We start from the raw sequence: 19,689 nt of genomic DNA, 5'->3' as shown, positions 1-19,689 counted from the left end.
AGCAGTGACCCAACTCAGAACCTCCTATTCAATATCTTGTGGCTCTAACAGGAACTATTAAATATGTCAGAAAGACAAAGAGTCAATATAAGGCACATAAAACTTTACAGGATTTTTTTTTCTTGAGAAATACAGTCTTCTTCCTTTAAATAAAGGACTCTAGGAAGACTCTTGGCAGCTTAAACAACATATAAAAATACTCATTTTGCCAACATCGTGAACCTGCATTGACTTCAATCACAATGACCCATAATCTTTTGTCATATGGAAATTTAATCTCTATTAATCTACAACTATAAACAATATAATTCCATTATATAAATGAATTTTATTGACAAATGTAAGGTGTTTACTCATTAAATAGAAGAGTTTTATCAAGAAGGTCTAAACCAGATAAAATAAATTACTCTAAAGTAAAAGGGAATAATCTGTCATTATTGGATACTCTTTAAAACAAATTATTGTATTTTGCTTTCTCATATATCCTTTACAATATTTGTGTTGTCCTTCCCTAATTTCATAAGAAATTCCTACATTCAGAGACCATTCTTAAAATTCATTTACTAAATATATCATCAATTTGACCTTAAAAAAACTATTTTAAATGTCTGGAGAGTCTCATTGTAAAATTAAAACCAGCTGGGCACAGTAGTTCATGCCTGTAATCACAACACTTTGGGAGGACGAGGCAGGAGGATCACTGGATGTCAGAAATTTGAGACCAGCCTGAGCAATATAGCAAGCCCCTGTCTCTACAAAAAACGAAATAAATTAGTTTGGCACGGTGGTGCGTGCCAGTAGTCCCGGCTACCTGGGAGGCTGAGGTGGGAGGATTGTTCAAGCCCAGGGCTACAAGGCTGCAGTGAGCTATGATCACACTACTGCACTCTAGACTGGGTGACAGAGCGAGACCTTGTCTCAAAAAACAACAACAACAAAAATTAAAACCAAGAAACGCGACTCCGTTTTATTTTGATATTCTATGACCACAAATAATTCTCTGAATTTCTGCAATATGTTAGTAATATAATAAAATTAATTTTTGTAGCATAAAAATAGGCTCTGGGAATTTTGGATTAGAAAATATGTAGTATCTGAGCAATCATATAGTTTAGGCCACTTATAATAAGAAATCTGGGGTCCAGAAAGATTCAGAGAGTAAATGCTTAAAATGTTGACTATTTCTGAAAGTTATTTTAATAGCAAATTGTTCATAGAATGGATATATTACTTCAGCTACGACAATATAATTTTAATCCAATCACATAAGGTAAATATAGAGCTCTTAAGCAAAATGTATTACTACTGACTGATATATTTTATGTAACAAAATATTGTACAATAAATAATTGACCTGATTGAAATAGACGTACTGTATATTTTTGTTGCTTTAGTGTGTTTTAGTTAGTGAGATATCATTTTAGAGTGGACTTCCCAAAGGACTTGAATTACTTTTAGGGCGGTGCAGCTCTAATGACCTGGTTACTTTGTCACCCATTCAAGAGAAGAGACCTAATATCTCACAGTCTAGAGAGAAAATATTACGTCAGACCTATTCCCTGTCTCTACTTCTACTTATTGTTTCTACTTTTGCCACCACTTGACCCTCTTTCTACACTTACCTTTATTGTACAGTCTATAATGACTCTGCTTACTTAACATGTGGGGTGTGTGTTTGTGTGTGTGTGTGTGTATTTAATTTCTGCCTTTGCTATAAACTGCTGTGTCAAGCCCAAACTTACACAGAAGACTTGATTGCTTCTTTTATTCACTGCTGAGTAAAAGGCTTCTCCATTAGCCCAGCTCAAAGGCATGAGCCAACCTATAGATATCTACCTCTAAAACAGTACTCCACCTTTGTTCAGTAATCGTTGGCCAGAGAACCTCTTGATTTTTCTCTAGCATTATCTTCAGTCCAAGCTTCAGCAAAGTTATCCCTGAATGACATCTCCCCAGAGTGTGCTACTAAGTGAACAAGAATGCAGATTTAACCTTCTGAATCCAGCTATCCAATCACCTAAAACTGACTAAATCAAGTTTCTTTTCATAGACAAAGAGTTTTCAAACATATCAAGATCTCAAATGTATCCCCACTTGCTTGGCAATGCCTGAAATTCCTTTAACTATAGGACACAGCTTTTCACTTAACAATTGAAAGTATTAAAGTGCCAATTCTTGGCTGAGGTAATGCAAGAAGGTCAATTAGTCAGTTGTTCAACTATTGTAAAGGCTTGAGTTTTGATACTTTCCATTTTCAGAGAAAAACTGGACACTGGCATTGGATGGGCAAACAAAAAAAAATAGAGAAAGGGACAGATAACCTGTGAAGTATAGAAAAAAATGTAGAAAGGGAAGGCCAAGCCTCAGTGAATACAATTTTCAGTACTTAAGATATTTTTTAAAATTATTATTCTTTACTTCTAACTTTGTGCAAAAGGAGAGAAGTGATTTACAGAGTGTTTTTATTGGTTTTTCTCATACACATTCATACTCACGCTTACTTTAACAATGCTATTGTGATCCTGCGTGACTGCCAACAGTGGTTGAGATGCTTTATGAAGTCTTTTTTTTCTAACTCAGCTACATTGTAGAACGGTTTTATTACCTTGGGACTTGCAGGGCAGGAGCAAACTTTCACAATCCTGCCATAGAGATATGACGACTCTTAGGCTCTGTGCTACTACTATTCAGTCCATAGGGACCCTGACAAACTCACATTCTTATAGGTCATTCTGATGAACCTCTAAAGTGATGACTTTTTGCAATAGGATCTAGGAAGAAAGAAGTAAATGGCACCCTAAATGTTTGACTGTGGTGCCAGGGATGGATAGAGAGATAGTTTTTTACTACCCCAGGAATTTTTTCTGGAGTCTTGTTGATCTGATACAAAATAAAGGATATATTTACACATCTTGATTTCCTTACCCACTTAACATTCTTGGGGGACCCCTTGAGATATTTGAGAAATGTACCATTTAATGTTGTTCTAGCTAGATCTGTTTGCTGGATAAAGCAAAAGCCTGTTCATTTTAGTGGGGCTCAGAGCAAAGAAAGCCACTCTAGCTGGTCTAAGGTACAGGACAAATAACTTTGCCAACTGATCCTTATAAAACAGCATATGCTGTGGTGCTTGAAGTGTCAGAGGCAGGTGGCAATGTGCAATCAAGCCTACTATAAACCTTGAAAGAAGAATAGTGGATGAGGACCCAAGACTTCTGTAGCAAAGTCAGGCATGCTTTACCAAGTTTATTTTCTTCTTGAGAAGGAGCTCTGGATCAGCTCACAAAGGCTGAATACTTGGCCCGGGGAACAATGGGGATATCTGACCCCAGCTGCTTGTCATGAACTGGATACAATCTATTACTCCTAGCCATAAAATCTGGTATATTCAGAAGCTCTTAAATATCAAGTGAAAACAGCACTGAGCCCAAGCAGGTTCTAAAGGCATTAGTAATTTGCACAGGCAGATAGCTCATACATCCAGAGTGCCTTACTCCTGCCAAATTACTTCCCCTTCTTCAAACCACATCTGTGGCTTGATGGGTAATTTCCTATGACAAATTAAATAGGAAAAAAAAAAGCTCAAACTGGAATTACAGAGAGCTTTGCTTTACAGCAAAAATGAACTACCATAGCATTACAGTACCAAGGAGGACCCCTCAAGATAAATGAGAAATAGAATCCTTCCACCAAGAGGGATTCAAGTAGCAATGAAACACTATTGATCTTTAGCTCCTGGAAATATTTGCTCCCTTTAACTTATCTGACATTATTCTCTTTTCTCTTTTTGTCTTCCTCTCACATTTCTAGCCATCCCATCCCTGTCCTTTCTGAAGACCAGTCCTCCTCTGCATAGCCATTATTGAGTTCATCATCTTTAGTTCTAAACTCTCTTTTCCTTTCATCACACATTTCCATCCACATACATTCAAACTAGGCAATTTTACATGACTTCACTTGTCATAAACACAATGATGACACTTTCATTTACATCTTTAGCCTAGGACTCTGAGCTCCAGATCTACATACATTTTTCATTATGGAAAAATACATATAATATAAAATTTACCATTTTAACCACTTTGAAGCATATAGTTCAGTGGCATTAAGCACATTTACATTGTTGTGCAACCATCAGCAACATCCATCTCCAGCACTTTAAAAAAGCCTTCCCGAACTGAAACTCCATAACCATGAAGTAACGCCCTTCCAGCCCCTGACAACCACAATCCTACTTTCTGCCTCTACAAATTTGCCTGTTCTAGCTTCTTCAGATAAGTGGAATCATACAATATGTTCTCTTTAGTGTCTAGCTTATTTCACAAAGCACAATGTTTTTAAGGTTCTTCCATGTTGTTTCCATGTTGTAGCAAGTATCAGAATCTTATTCCTTTTTAAGGATGGATAATATTCGATTCTATATATACCACATTTTGTTTATCCATTTATCTGTTGATAGACATTTTTGTTGTTTCCACCTTTTGGCTACTGTGAATAATGCTGCTGTGAGCATTAGTATACAATTATATGCTTGAGTCCCTGCTTTCAATTCCTTTGGGTATATACTCAGAAGTGAAATTTCTGGATCATATGGTAATTCTATGTTTAAGTTTTTGAGGAACTTCCATATCATATACTTTTGATATATTTACATTCCCTTTATATTTGAATGTGACATAGACACTTCAAAATAAAATAAAATAAAACGTTTTGTCTTTCCTCCAAAACATAGTCTTTCATTAGTGTTCTCTTGGAGAATGGCACTGCCAACCAGGCACAGAAGCAAACCAGAAAATAAGAAGTCCCCCTTGATATAACCCTCCCTCTCACCTTTCATATCATCATCTTGTCAGTTTTAACTCTGAAATATTTTTGAATGTATTTATTTCTATCTCTATAATCATTTGTCTAGAAATAAATCTCATTATGGTTCATCTGATTATTTTAACAACCTCCTAACAGATTTATCTACATCCACTCTTACCTCCTTATTAGCACCGCTCCACAGTATGGTCAGAAAGTTCACATGTGATATGATTTTCTTCAATTAAGAAAACACATCTGCAAAAGCAGCAACAGTTAGAGTCAGTGTCTCATTAAGGTTATGGTAATCTACTGTTCTTCAAGTCCAATAAATATTCTGTTACCCACCTGCTAAAAATGTTCAATAGTTTAATAATGTTAGGATAAAGAGCACGATTCTTAATCTGGCCTGCAAGGTCCTGCATGACCTGGCCTCCACCTTTTCCACTTTTCCTACTTTTCCTAAGCTTTATTTCTCACAAACCCCTGCCTGATTTTCTGATCTCCCATCATACTAAGCTTCCTTGGGTTTTTAATTAATTGTTTCCTACTTGGAACAGGGCCATAGTGAACAATATTCTCTCCAACTGGGGAACTATCCTCCATTCTTCATCACCACATGGAAGCTATTCTTTACTTCTAAGATCAGGTGAAACTCCTCTCACAGGCTCTGAATACATTTCTCTTTTTCTTAGCTTATCATAGAGACATTTCTACATTTTATTTGTTTGGGGTTTTGATTAAAATATATTTTTCCTATTAGAAAATAATTCTCAGGAGTGCATCAACCATGTGTACTTTTTCAAACCTTTATATGTCTAGCAGTAGAATAGTTCCTGGCACAGAGAGAACACACAGTGTTTGTGGGATGAAGGAATGAATCTGTTTATGTCTCTGTGTTGCTCACCAGAACTCAACCGCCTTTATCAGAGAAGAGCAAGCCATTGACTTATTCACCTTGTTATCTCCAACATCTGGCATATTTAGCGTTGAACTGAACACCATAATTGCAATTTCAACAGGGTCTTTCGAATTAGCCATGACATACCCTTGTCAACAGTTAGGTTTCTGCTCCTCTCATAACAAGGAAAATCCTACAAACTACATCCCTTTTCCTTTGTAGAGTAGTTGGCTCTCTCTTCTTTTTCCTAGAGGAAGAAGACAGCATTTTGTTTAGGCAAAAAAGTAAGATAAGCAAAGAAAAGTCTGGAGAGAGCTGGTAAAGAGAGCCAGTCTAGGCAAACTTGTCCCGGGGGGATGCAAACTACTTCTAGTTGTCTCAATTTGTTGAAATAGAGAAAAATGCATGCACGAAATCAATAGATGAATACCAAATGCCAAGAGCTACAATAATTTTCTCCAGTTAAGAAAACACATCTGCAACAGCAGCAACAGTTAGAGTCCTTGCCTCATTAAGGTTATGGTAATCTACTGCTCTTCTTCAAGTCCCATAAACATTCTGTGCTGACCAAACTGCTGACAATGACCACTCCTACTTATTTGGACACTTTCTTGGTGGTTCCAACCTCTGCTATTCCTCCAGGGATGTCTTATTCACTGTTTTGGCAGAAAACATGAGGTTCAAAGCCTTCTATTTGAAATTTCCTAAGGTAACATAGTTCCATTGTTAAGATTCTAATATTGTATAAGTAGACATACATTTATTCATTCATACATATATATGTACACAAATACTTACATGTACTTCCATATCAGACCATGTAAATTCATGTTGAAACTTCCTTTGAAATTTCAGCACTTTACATTGCTATTCAAGACTATAGTGACATATGTGTCTTCAAAAATTAGTGTTAATCAATGCCTTTTATAATTGTACCTGAAATATTTGGATTTCCCTGCCTCAGCACCTAGTAACTCAGGTGAGTAAGCATAAGTTACTATGAGACGCCTACAAAGAGATACAGAGTACTCAATTGTGGTATTACAGGGGAGACTTCAGTGGAATTGAGGACTGATTGCTCTGGGCTTGGGAACTGACTCAAGATTAGAAATGGGGTGATAAACTGTGACTCTCTTTCATGTTGGCTTAAGGCAGGACTAAAATTTTGTTTTCTTTTGGTCTACATTTAATTATGCAAATTAAACCAAAACTTAAGGTACTTTATGACTAAGCATAGCCAGAGATCTTTGCAAGTCACAGCATCCCTTGACAGAGGATTACTCTGCTTTCTGTGCTACCTGCTGTGATAACTATGTCCACCTTGTTTCTAGTGGTTTACTGTGCTCTACAAACTTATGATCCCATGAAGCTCAGGAAGACAGTCAAATTGCATTTCATCCTACCAGCATTCCTGGCCTAAAGCCAATAAAGCACTCTTTAAATCTTTATGTGTTGTCATCACCTATGTCTTTCTCAAGGCTTTGGTGAAGCAAGACTCTTTGGGTGTGAGAGTGGCTATGTGAGTCACACAGCATTCTTATTCTTAAAGAATTTAACTACCTTCTACACTATGTCAATATGATTTAAAGTGCTTAACATAATGACATTCAAGTTTGCACTAGTCAACTAGAAAACCATTAAAATTTCAACCGGCTAACCAACTAGCACACTGAATACATAGCTTCTACTAAATTAATACATGTAAAATAATCAGTCTGGTTTAGAAATACGTTACACCTTCCTTTGTCCGGCATTTTCACAATCTTTTCATGATTATTTGCCAAAATTTTACAATGTTTTTTAGCAAACTCCCTCAAATAGCTTTGCTTGAATGCTTCTTTTAACTATTTTTGCTCCGTACTTCAGTATCTCTCCCCACCAGGTCATGTTGAATTTGGATGTTGATTCCCAGTCAAGCAACCATTGTGACAAAAAGGGACATGTTATCTTCCTCAACCAAGAGATGGGGGACAGTTTATGGAGGCAAAGGTGATATAATGGAATTTTAGAGAGTGTTTTGGATATTTCAATTCTTCTGTGTCTTCTAAATCTAACCATTACATTTACTAAAATATTACTCTTTTTCAGATCAAGATTCCAAATTTCACATTTTTAGAGTTTGACTTTAAATGATAAAAAAAATTACTTGGAACAAGAAAGAATCACATGGAATATTCATAAAAGCAATTCCAATTTCGTTCTCTTCAGTACCTATGAGTGAGTGTAGTTCACTTTCCATTGGGTGTTAAAAAGGGCAGGTCCCTTGATTTCTCAGCTTACTCTTAAAAAGCAGAAAGTCCTATGTTCACACTAAGTCACAAATAAAGCCTCAATTCTGAATTGAGAGCACCCGGTCCAAAATACTGTTCAATCCTTTCATCTCAATTTGTAGATAAATCTTCTTTGACCTTTCTACAACCACGACCTGCTGCAAGTGGAAACCTGTAATTTGAAAAAGGGAGTATGGGTGGCATCATTTTCTCTCCCTGCCTAACATTTCTACTCCACCTTCAGATTCCTGAACCCCTGCCAATGTCAAAGCATTGGGAGAGATGAACAGTAAGGGAAATAGGAAAGTTCTCTCTTGACTGACATTATTGTACAATGGCTTCATGCTCTCTGAACATGAACATGAGAAAGTCAGTGTGCACATCTTTATAGGTTTTTCAGAGGTACTAACTACTGCTGGGCTCTCTATCTCTCCTTGGCAGAGGTGATGCATTCTATTTCTCCAGCTTCTATTCAACCTTTAGGCCCTAGTTTTCTAGTATTTTGCTTTTTCTAATTTTGTCTAAGCAGAAAAAGCCCACATAATTAATATTATTGACTAATATGAATTTTATTTTTACTAGAAATAGGCAGGGGGGAACAATAAGTAAAATAGTACCATCAGTATTTATTTTGGAAATGTAATAAGTTACACTCATACACACTTTCACATTTTCTTTAATCTCTTAATAATGACAGGTCTGTATTCCAGTTTTACAGAAAATTGAACTGTTAAACTGAGGCATAAGAAAGTTAACTTGCCAAATGTCACTCAACATAATAAGTGGAAAGTATGTCTGACATTAACATCCGTGCTTTTAACTACTATGTTATTCTAATTCACTAAGCCAATAATTAATTTGATTCTGATAATCATCCACATTTGGAAAAGTTTGGAAATTTGTGAGTTGTGATGGGTGATTTAAGGGTGATTAACCCCATTAATATATACTTGTAATATATGCATAAAATAAAAAATAAAAGGTGCAAGCTGCCTGGTCTGGTATTTCAAATCTTCTACTTTCTAGCTGTGCAAACTTGGACAAGATGCTTAAACTCTGTGCCGCAGCTACCTTATCCATAAAACATTGATACATATACACTATTGTATTTTATGAAGGGTTGTTATGAAAAATAAATGAATTAATACATGTGAAGTACTCAGAAAAGTGCTTGACATATACATGTAGTATATGTGTGTGTGTGTATATATATATATATACACACAACCACATATATATACACACATATGTATATTATATATGCATATATGTGCATGTATACATATATATGTATATATAAGGTAGCTCAAAAAGTGTTCTACATATAGAAGGATTCAGTAGAGGCTACAAATTATTATTATTATCCTTATTAATATTATACCTAACCCCAAATCTTTTTTTTTTTTTTGAGAGGGAATCTCACTCTGTCACCCAGGCTGGAGTGCAGTGGCACTATCTCGGCTCACTGTAACCTCCGCCTCCCGGGTTCAAACGATTCTTGTGCCTCAGCCTCCTGAGTAGCTGGGACTACAGGCAACTGCCACCACGCCCGGCTAATTTTTGTATTTTTAGTAGAGATGGGGTTTCGCCGTGTTGGCCAAGCTGGTCTTGAACTCCTGACCTCAAGTGATCTGCCTGCCTCAGCCTCCCAAAGTGCTGGGATTATAGGGGTTAGCCACTGTGCTTGGTCCCCAAATCTTGTCTAAAATTCAGGTTGATATTTGGATTCATTAGAAGTTTTCAGAAAATAAAGTATAATAATATAAATTTAACATAAGTATTTAAAAATACTTCCTAGCCAGCTTGCTTTAGGAGTAGTGTGTGCATATTACTGTGTGAGTGTGTGTTTGTGTGTGTGTATGTGTGTGGTGGGGTTGGGATGATAAAGTTACCCAAAACTTCTTCAGGGCTTGTGGGGACTCTGATAGGCCTCAACTGTGCATTTAAGTGAAGATGTCCTAAGGAGAAATTTCATCTTTCTTCAATCTAAAGTAGTATAGCAGCAGTTGCTAGCTTCGTAACTAATTCAAATAATGTGCAGACATTTTTTTCTTATCACTCCAACTGGAAATTCAAATTTGACACGAGAAAAGGCAATGTGAGAGATTTTGAGCAAATAACTGTGAATTACACTTTATCTGAAATTGAGGGATTTTATTTATCAAATATAAAGTTTCACCCTGTAGTTGTCTTGGCCACAAGTCTTCAGACTGCATTAGTCAGAAATAACTTTTTGCCAACCTCTTTTATTCCTGCTATAGGTGAAGGCCATTTTCTCAAAGTCATTAACTGGCAGTAGTACTCAATCCATTTATCCTTCTTAGGCTTTCCTATTGTAATGCATTGCAATACTCGCCTCTCTCTGTGAAGCTACAAAGAGGCAGTGGCTGTGAAAACTTGAAGGTGGAGTTTCTTAAAATGAAAGTCGAAGACCTAATGAAATTGTTCCAACATTATGTTGGGAGTGTGTAGGAAAACGTAGTGTTCTTCATCTTCTTGAGTGGTATGCTTGGCAAATGTTGTATTTTAACTGATGGCAAACCAGGGAAAATCATGCGAATATCACTGAATAATTAATTAGTATAGCCAAAGGAATGTTTAAAAATGATTACCCAAATGGCCCAGGCCCTGTGCTTGGCATTACCTCAGTCCCTTGACTACCTTTAGATAAGCCGATCTGTACAAACTGTTGCCCTCATGGAACATTTCCATCCTAATAATATTGACAGATTATTTTACAGTAAATATATTTGCTTAGAAGCAAACACTGTTTGATATGGAATCTTTATATATGTGAAAATTGCTTTGATATATTTCAGCATGCTTCTCTCTAGTTTGTCAGTTTCTAACATTGTATACAGAATTTTGTTTTCCCTTAGGAAGGTATTTTCATTCTGAATATCTTCATCCTATATTAAGATAGGCTGTTTATGAGCTTAATTAAAACCACTTTTAGTATAGCCTGTATATTTCAATACTTCATACTGGGTTCACTGTTTTAAAAATTGACATGCCTTGAGATTTCAGTGAACTCAATTCATGACTTATTTTGAAAATGATGCTCCCTAATTATATTAATACTACTGAGTAATTGTGTATTTCAGTTAGAATTATTTTAGTTGAAAGTGACAGAAAACACAGACAAAATTATATTTAGCAAATGGGAATGCACAGTCCAAGAAGCTGTGAAGACCAGGTATGGCTTTTCAAGATCTCAAAAATATCTCTGGGTCTTGGATTTCTTCTGTCTCTTGGTTCTCCTTCCTCTGGATTGACATCATTGAAAGTAGGTTTTTATCTGACTGAGGATGGAAAACTATTATCAAAAGAGAGTGGAATCGATGCTGGACAGATAAAAATGTTCACTATAATATTTAGAAATTGATTCTTTTTGTGTATTCAAGAGCGCTTCCCCTTTAAGGATGCGAATTTGGAATATGGCAGAGAAGAGAGTCCTAAGCTTTAAAGCACATTAGAAATTTCTGATAAAGCATTCTTACTAATGTCACAGGAAATATTACTTAATAGTACTTAAGGATTTAGTAAATTAAATGAGAAGTATATAGCAGTTATTTGAGGCAGAATAAAGATGAATTTCGTGAAAAAATAAAAGTTATCAGAAAAATCAGAAGGTTTATTTTTTAACAGTTACCAGACTGTATGTAGAAAGGTACTCAGTAGCAACCAACTACTGGTAGAATTTACCCTGTTATTGTGGTAGGCACAAATTAGTATGACCACCTGGATTATAGATTGTTAAGCGGCCATGCCTGTGATTATGTTAACATAACAGAATCCTCCGTATTTTGGACAAAACATAACCCACACTGGGTAATCTCAGAACCTCATACCACCCCCTCCCCAGTGTGTTTGACCTAAAGAATGGACACAGAACCTGTTTTAGTCCATTTGTGTTGCCATAAAGGAATGCCTAATGTTGAGTAATTAATAAAGAAAAGAGATTTACTTGGCTCACAGTTCTGCAGACTATACAAGAAGCATGGCACCAGCATCTGTTTCTGATGAAGGCCTAAAACTGCTTCCACTTATGGCAGAAAGGGAAGGGAAGTGATGTCAGAGCAATGAGAGAGGAAGAAGGAGACAGGAGGAGGTCAGGCTCTTTCCAATAACCAGTTCTTGCGGGAATTGAGTGAGAACTCACTCACTCCTAGGAGGACAACACCAACCCATTCATGAAAGATCCCTTCTCATAACCCAAACACCTCCCACCAGGTCCCCCTCCAACACTGGGGGATCAGATTTCAACATAAGACTTTTTGGGGCCAAACAAACTATGTCTAAACCATAGCAAGACCCAAGCTGGGTTATGTAGATTATTTCCTTGATATTCTTTAAACGGTGATGAAAGAGCTAAACCAATTCTATCAGCACCCGTCACAACACTAAAAGCACGTAAGCTCAAAAGAGCCTGCAGCAACAATCCACTTCATGGGAAGATATTGTTTTGAGAGCATAATTTGGCACTTGAAGACAAGCAGAGATGAGAGATAGAGGGGAATGCCCCATAGCATTTTGCTTACTAATTCCGGTGCTCTTTCAGGCCAGCTCCAACTCACCCTCTCCAGATAGTCCAGTCAATAAGCAGGACTTTAGCATAATTGAGTTCAGCTGTAAGTTTGTTACTTGAAATCAGGGCCCTGACTGAACCAATCTCTTAGAAATAAATAAAAACATCAGGGAATATTTTAAGAAGCACTAAACAAACAAACAAACAAACAAAAATCAAACAAAACTCAGGAAGTATGGTAGTCACAAACTAAAAAAAACAAACAAACAAAACACTATAAAACAAAGACTATGTAATTCAGACTAGATAAATTTGTTTCTTGCTTTCTTTTTAGAAATATTGGGTAGGTTATAGAACTAGAAATACCATTTGACCCAGCCATCCCATTACTGGGTATATACCCAAAGGGTTATAAATCATGCTGCTATAAAGACACATGCACACGTATGTTTACTGCAGCACTATTCACAATGGCAAAGACTTGGAACCAACCCAAATGTCCAGCAATGATAGACTGGATTAAGAAAATGTGGCACCTATATACCATGGAATACTATGCAGCCATAAAAAAGGATGAGTTCATGTCCTTTGTAGGGACATGGATGAAGCTGGAAACCATCATTCTCAGCAAACTATCGCAAGGACAGAAAACCAAACACTGCATGTTCTCACTCATAGGTGGGGACTGAACAATGAGAACACTTGGACACAGGAAGGGGAACATCACACACCAGGGTCTGTCATGGAGCGGGGGGAGGGGGGAGGGATAGCATTAGGAGATATACCTAATGTAAATGACGAGTTAATGGGTGCAGCACACTAACATGGCACATGTATACATATGTAACAAACCTGCACATTGTGCACATGTACCCTAAAACTTAAAGTATAATAAAAATAAAAAATAAATAAATAAATAAATAAATAAGAAATATTGGGTAAGTTATTTAGACTAACCAAAACTGGGTAAGTAAATAATCATTCTCTGAGGAAAAAATATAATGGTAGAGCTCTGTGAATGAAGCTTTTCTTAGAAAGAGATTCTAACAGTCAGTGATAGTTTTGGGGATTGGAAAGGCCGAGACCAGGGATACTTTTCAACAGAAAGCTCCATAATATTAAAAAGCAATAAATGTTTTCTATTATTAATTTGTTAAGCATGTGATCATTTTCCCTTTACTGTTTGACAATACCCACTTTTTATGATGGAGTGAGGCAACATGAATATTATTATTTTAAAAGATAGGCATTTCTCCTACGATCTTGTTTTGTAAAATTGGGAAATATAGACTATTCTGTGTTATGCTCACATCCTATTGGGCCCTCTTTACTATCTGTGTGCACATGTCTTTCCAGTGAGCTCTTCACTCTTATCAGCCAGTACCTGTGTCTGTCTGAAAAATCCCCTCTGGCTGTAGAATTCTTTTTTTTTTTTTGAGACAGAGTCTCACTCTGTGTCAACCAGGCTGGAGTGCAGTGGCACGATCCCGGCTCACTGCAACCTCCACCTCCCGGATTCAAGCGATTCTCCTGCTGGGATTACAGGCGCCCACCACCACGCCTGGCTAATTTTTGTATTTTCAGTAGAGACGGGGTTTCGCCATGTTGGCCAGGCTGGTCTCGAACTCCCGACCTCAGGTAATCTGCCTGCCTCGGCCTCCCAAAGTGCTGGGATTATGGGCATGAGCCACCGCGCCTGGCCAGAATTGCTTTTTCTGAGTAGAGGAAACCAGAAATGTCTGGTAATTTATGATCTCCAAAGCGTAGTTCTTAACTAACTGACAGCTGGTCAGCTGTTTGCAGGGGTATAAATATTCCAGTCCCTTTTTCCTCTGGTTGAGACAACTCTAGGTGTGAGCCACACTGTGTCCAGAAAATGGTAACTTTAAGACTAACTCAGTGTTACCCTCTGTAGGACTTTGTTTGACATGCTTCTTTCTGGCATTTTGTTTTCCTCTTTCCTATTTCTTTCCCATTCACCTACCATCTTTTTTCATTGTTCGTTTGCTTGTTTGATTTCCCTTACAAAGACTGCCTGATAAGCCACTTTCATACAAATCCTCATCTTCGAGTCTGTTTTTGAAAAACCACACTGAGTACAGGATGCATCTTATATGCTGACAAACATGTTAGCTGGCAGGATGTATGTAGGATTAAGTCTTACTTCATTTTTTTCTCATTTCTATAGGCTATTTGTCCCTGGTAGAGATACTTTTTCCCCATGCCCAGCAATCTTGTGATTTGCATGTTGGTAAAAATGTAGTGATGGCTTACGTGGAAAGGGACTTTCCTTGCTTGGGAAGAAGCCTTACTGACTGGAACTACATCTTTATCTTGAAAGCCTTCAGAACCATAGCCATCACATTAAGAAGGAGCACTCTAGACTGATAACATATGCCTTGCAAATCTATTCTTTATTAGTGAAAGGACATCAAGGTTTCTATCAATTCAGTTCGTATACCTGAGATCTAATTCATGCTATAGAAGTCTGTATCTTTTATATGTAAAATAACAAAATAGCAATATTTGAAGTGAAATGTGATAAATTAATCAGTATGGTAATGATTATTCAAGAAAAGAATTACTGGGCATTATCTTTCATAACATAAAATGCTCACAGAATAATAAAGATGATTTGCTTTCTATTTTTAAGTATCCTGATAAGCAGTTATTCTCTTTTTCAATCTTCCTTATTATTTAGTATTTTTAAACAAAGCCATAACTCCAAATAACTGCTTACTAACAACATATTTGAGTCAGCCAGAATTTGATTTGCTCAAGCTGACCTTGACTTTTGTGGCTTCTAGTTTGTCTTTGTTCTCTCACAGTTACATATAAGCTATCTAGTACTGTGTCCTTCTCTGCCTGAATCTCCTTGATATTATAAAACAGACCTCTAAAACCACAGTTTGACTTATTTTTCCCAAAATAAATCTTACTTTTAGCTTTATTTTTGCTTAGTACATTTCTTTATTTATTTGGGGGTTATTAAAAAGATGGTTTGCATATTTACTCATTGAACTTCCTGTGCAACCTAACCTAGTTGTAGCTTAACAGACAAGAAAAGGTGTGTTTCTACTTATTCTTAATAATCAAAGGATTAACAACAAAATAAAGAACCAACCAGTCACTCACAGAATGAAAATCAGTAGGTCAATATCTGTATCTGTCAGGTGAAACCTGCAACATCTTTTATGGGTTACCTTGTATCGTTCCTTTAACACCCCCCCCCACCCCACCCCTTTCTCTACTCTCCCTCCCCACACACACATCATGAACTTTTTAATTGTAAAGGCTCACTATTCCAAGTGTGGTTCTTGAACCAGCAGTATCTGAAAGTATCATTAGGAAGCTGGTTCAAAGTTCAAAATCTTTGGTCCCTACCTAGATATACTAAATCAGAATCTGCATTTCAACAAGTTTCTTCCATTGATTCATATGCACATTAAAGTTTGAAAAGCACTAGTCTAAAGGACAGGGTCTAGTCTTCTTTGTGGAAACAAATGAGCCCCTTTAATCTCTTGTGTGGATAATATGTTACAATGAAAGGAAATAGCATTGGACTTGTATTCATTTTAAAATGACATTAATGCATAAATATGCCATAGAGATAAAAGATGGTACATGATGAAAACAATTCTGTTACAAATTGTCCAGGGTTTTTGCCTTACATCACAGAAGCATAAAAAACAAAATTATCTTTCAAACCAGAATTCAAAAAAATTATAATCTTTCAATTGCTTATATAGCACATTCTACAAAATAATATTGAAAAACAAATATGCTGTGTTACAGGCAGGTTTTTCTGAGTTAGAAAGATCTAAATTATTCAGCCTATCTTGACACTTTTACACCATAGAATATTTTCCATCCAGGTTAAAATATGATATCTGTTACTTGGATAGATCTGACTTAAAATCATGTAAGCTGTTTACTTGGAAGGTTAAATGGCTCTTTCTTATACTATAATATAAAGTAGTAAGTGTCTCTTATAGCAACTACATGTATTCAAATATAATATTGGCCTTTCCAGAAGAAACATTTGTGAAATAAACCTCCCAATTTTCTCTGAGGTTCCTTATTAAATAAAAACTGTATTTGCTTTATTGTCTAAAATGTTAGAGGCTTTGCAGAGGTTGCACACAATTTAAGAAAAGACTGGTTTCTTATTTTTACTGCAAACTTGCATAAGTAAGTAATATTGTAAACATACACAATTTTAATATTTGTTTTAAGAGGAAATTAAAGTCAGAACACAAAAAATATAATTATTGATGAAAGAAGCTATCACTCATTTTTCTTACTATTTAATTATTTGGAAAACATGACACAGGAGCTTTTATTTCTTAATAGTACATATACAGGTATATGTCAGATGTATTGCAGGTTAGGATCCAGACGACTACAATAAAGCAAATATCACAATAAAGCAAGTCACATAGATTTTTTGGCTTTCCAGTGCATATAAAAGTTATGTTTACACTACACTGCAGGCTATTAAGTGTGCAGTAGCATTATGTCTAAAAAATGTACATACCTTAATTAAAAATAATGTATTGCTAAATAATTGCTAATGATCATCTGAGCCCTCAGCGAGTCATGATCTTTTTGCTGGTGGACGGTCTTGCCTTGATACTGATGACTACTGACTAATTAGGGTAGTAGTTCCTGAAGGTTGGGGTGGCTATGGTAATTTCTTAAAATAAGACAAGAAAGAAGTTTGCCATGTTGATTGACTCTTCATTTTACAAAAGATTTCTCTGTAGCATGTGATGCTGTTTGATACCATTTTATCCACTGTAGAACTTCTTTCAAAATTGGAGCCAGTACTCTCAATCCTTGGCACTACTTTAACATCTAAATTTATGTAATATTCTAAAGTCTTTGCTATCATTTCAACAATGTTTAGCCATCTTCCAGGAATAGATTCCATCTCAAGAAATCACTTTCTTTGCTCATCCATAATAAGTAATTCTTCATCCATTAAACTTTTATGATGAAATTGCAGCAATTCAGTCACATCTTCAGGCTCCACTTCTAATTCTTGTTCTTTCTGTTTTCACCACATCTGTAGTGACTTCCTCCAATGAAATCTTAAACCCCACAAAGTCATCTATCAAGTTTAGAATCAATTTCTTTTAAATTTTTTGGTAATATTGATATTTTTAAATCCTCCCATGACTTATGAATACTTTTAATGACATCTAGAATGGCGAATCCTTTCCAGAATGATTTCAATTTGCTTTGCCCAGATTTATCAGAGGAATAATTATCTATGGAAGCTACAGCATTATAAAATATAAAAGTAATAAGAATTGAAAGTCAAAATTACCCCTTGATCTATAGGCTGCAGAATGGGTGTTGTTAGCAGGTATGAGAACAATATTAATCTTTTTGTATATTTCCATCAGAGCTCTTGGGTAACTAGGTGCATTGTCAATGAGCAGTAACGTTTTGAAAGAAATCTTGTTTTCTGAGTAGCAGTCTCAATGGTGGGCTTAAAATATTTAGTAAACCATTCTGTAAATAGGTGTTCTACCATGCAGGCTTTTTTTTCTATTTATAGGGCACAGGCAGAGTAAATTTAGCAAAATACTTATAGGCTCTAAGATCTTAGGAATGGTAAATGAATTCTGGCTTTAACTTAAAGTCACCCACTGCCTTAGCTCCTAACAAGAGAATCAGTATGTTCTTTGAAGCTTTGAAGCCAAGCATTGACTTATTCTCTCTGGCTATCAATGTCCTAGATGGCCTCTTCCAATAGAAGGCTGTTTAATTTACATTAAAAATTTTTTGTTGAGTGTAGCCACCTTCATCAATTATTTTAGCTAGATCTTCTGGATAACTTGCTGCAGCTTCTCCATCAACACTTGCTACTTCATGTTGCACCTTTTATGTTATGGAGATGGCTTCTTTCCTTGAACCTCATGAAATAACCTCTGTTAGCTTCCAACTTGTCTTCTTCAAGTTGATCACCTCTCTCAACCTTCACAGAATTGAAGAGCGTTAAAGCCTTGGTCTGTATTAGGCTTTGGCTTAAAGGAATGTTGCGGCTGGTTTGATCTTTCCAGACCACTCAAACTTTCTCCATATCAGCACTGAGGTTTTTTCCCCTTTCTTATCATTGATATGTTGACTAGAGTAGCAGTTTTAATTTCCTTCAATACCTGTTCCCTTGCATTTACAACTTGTCTAACTATTTGGCAAAAGAGGCCTAGGTTTTGGCCTATCTCAGCTTTTGAAATGCCTTCCTCACTAAGTTTGATCATTTCTAGCTTATGACTTAAAATGAGAGACATGTGATTCTTCCTTTCACTTGAACACTTAGAGGCCATTGTAGGGTTATCAATTAGCCTAATTTCACCCAGGCATGGTGGCTGACTCCTGTAATCCCAGCACTTTGGGAGGCCGAGGTGAGTGGATCACCTGAGGTCAGGGGTTTGAGACCAGTCTGACCAATATGGTGAAACCCCATCTCTACTAAAAAAAAAAAAAAAATTAGCCAGGTGTGGTGGCACACACCTGTAGTGACAGCTACTCGGGAGGCTGAGACAAGAGAATTGCTTGAATCTGGGAGGTGGAGATTGCAGTGAGCCAAGATCAAGCCACTGCACTCCAGCCTGGGTGACAGAGCAAGACTTCATCTCAAAAAATAAAATAAAATATAATATAATTAGCCTAATTTCAACATTGTTGTGTCTCAGGGAGTAGGAAGGCCCAAGGAGAGAGGAAGATAGGGGGAAAAGCTATCAGTGGATAGCTATAGAGTAGAGCAGTCAGAATACACACAACATTTATCTATTAAGTTTGGTGTCTTATATTGTTGTGTGTGGCACTCCAAAGCAATTACAATAGTAACATCTAATATCACTGATAGCAGATCACCACAACAGATACAATAAAAATGAAAAAGTTTCAGGTATTGTGAGAATTGCCAAAATGTGACACAGAGACACAAATTGAGTCCATGCTGTTGGAAAATGGCACCTACTTACTTGCTCAATGCAGAATTGCCATCATTCTTCAATTTGTAAAAAATATAAAACAAAACAAAAACTCTCACAATATCTGCCAAGTGCAATAAAGCAAAGCACTATAAAATGAGTTATGTCTATATACAGAGAATCCTTCCCTTTAATGAGTTTTGGTTGTTGTTATATTTTCTTTAATTGCATTACTTTCACTCT

At 36.4% G+C, this 19,689-nt stretch overlaps 1 protein-coding gene across 30 annotated transcripts in view; it reads right to left on the bottom strand.

Annotated features, from left to right (window-relative positions):
- The window catches only part of DCAF8L2 (DDB1 and CUL4 associated factor 8 like 2), a 164,631-nt gene that overhangs the window by 67,859 nt on the left and 77,083 nt on the right, over nt 1–19,689 (bottom strand). For 14 of the 30 annotated variants that reach the window (XM_004063939.4, XM_055375439.1, XM_055375457.1 and 11 more), the window contains one exon: nt 4,985–5,061. The exons of 4 other annotated variants lie outside the window; for them this stretch is intronic. The gene's annotated coding sequence lies outside the window, so the exon portion shown is untranslated. Of the gene's footprint in view, nt 1–4,984; nt 5,062–5,851; nt 5,952–19,689 lie in introns of all 30 variants that reach the window. 12 more of the 30 variants (XM_055375432.1, XM_055375434.1, XM_055375443.1 and 9 more) reach the window with 1 other exon arrangement.

This window comes from Gorilla gorilla, chromosome X (assembly GCF_029281585.2).
Source record: "Gorilla gorilla gorilla isolate KB3781 chromosome X, NHGRI_mGorGor1-v2.1_pri, whole genome shotgun sequence".
In the NCBI taxonomy this organism is placed as follows: domain Eukaryota; kingdom Metazoa; phylum Chordata; class Mammalia; order Primates; family Hominidae; genus Gorilla; species Gorilla gorilla.
This window is presented reverse-complemented; position numbering and strand designations above follow the sequence as displayed.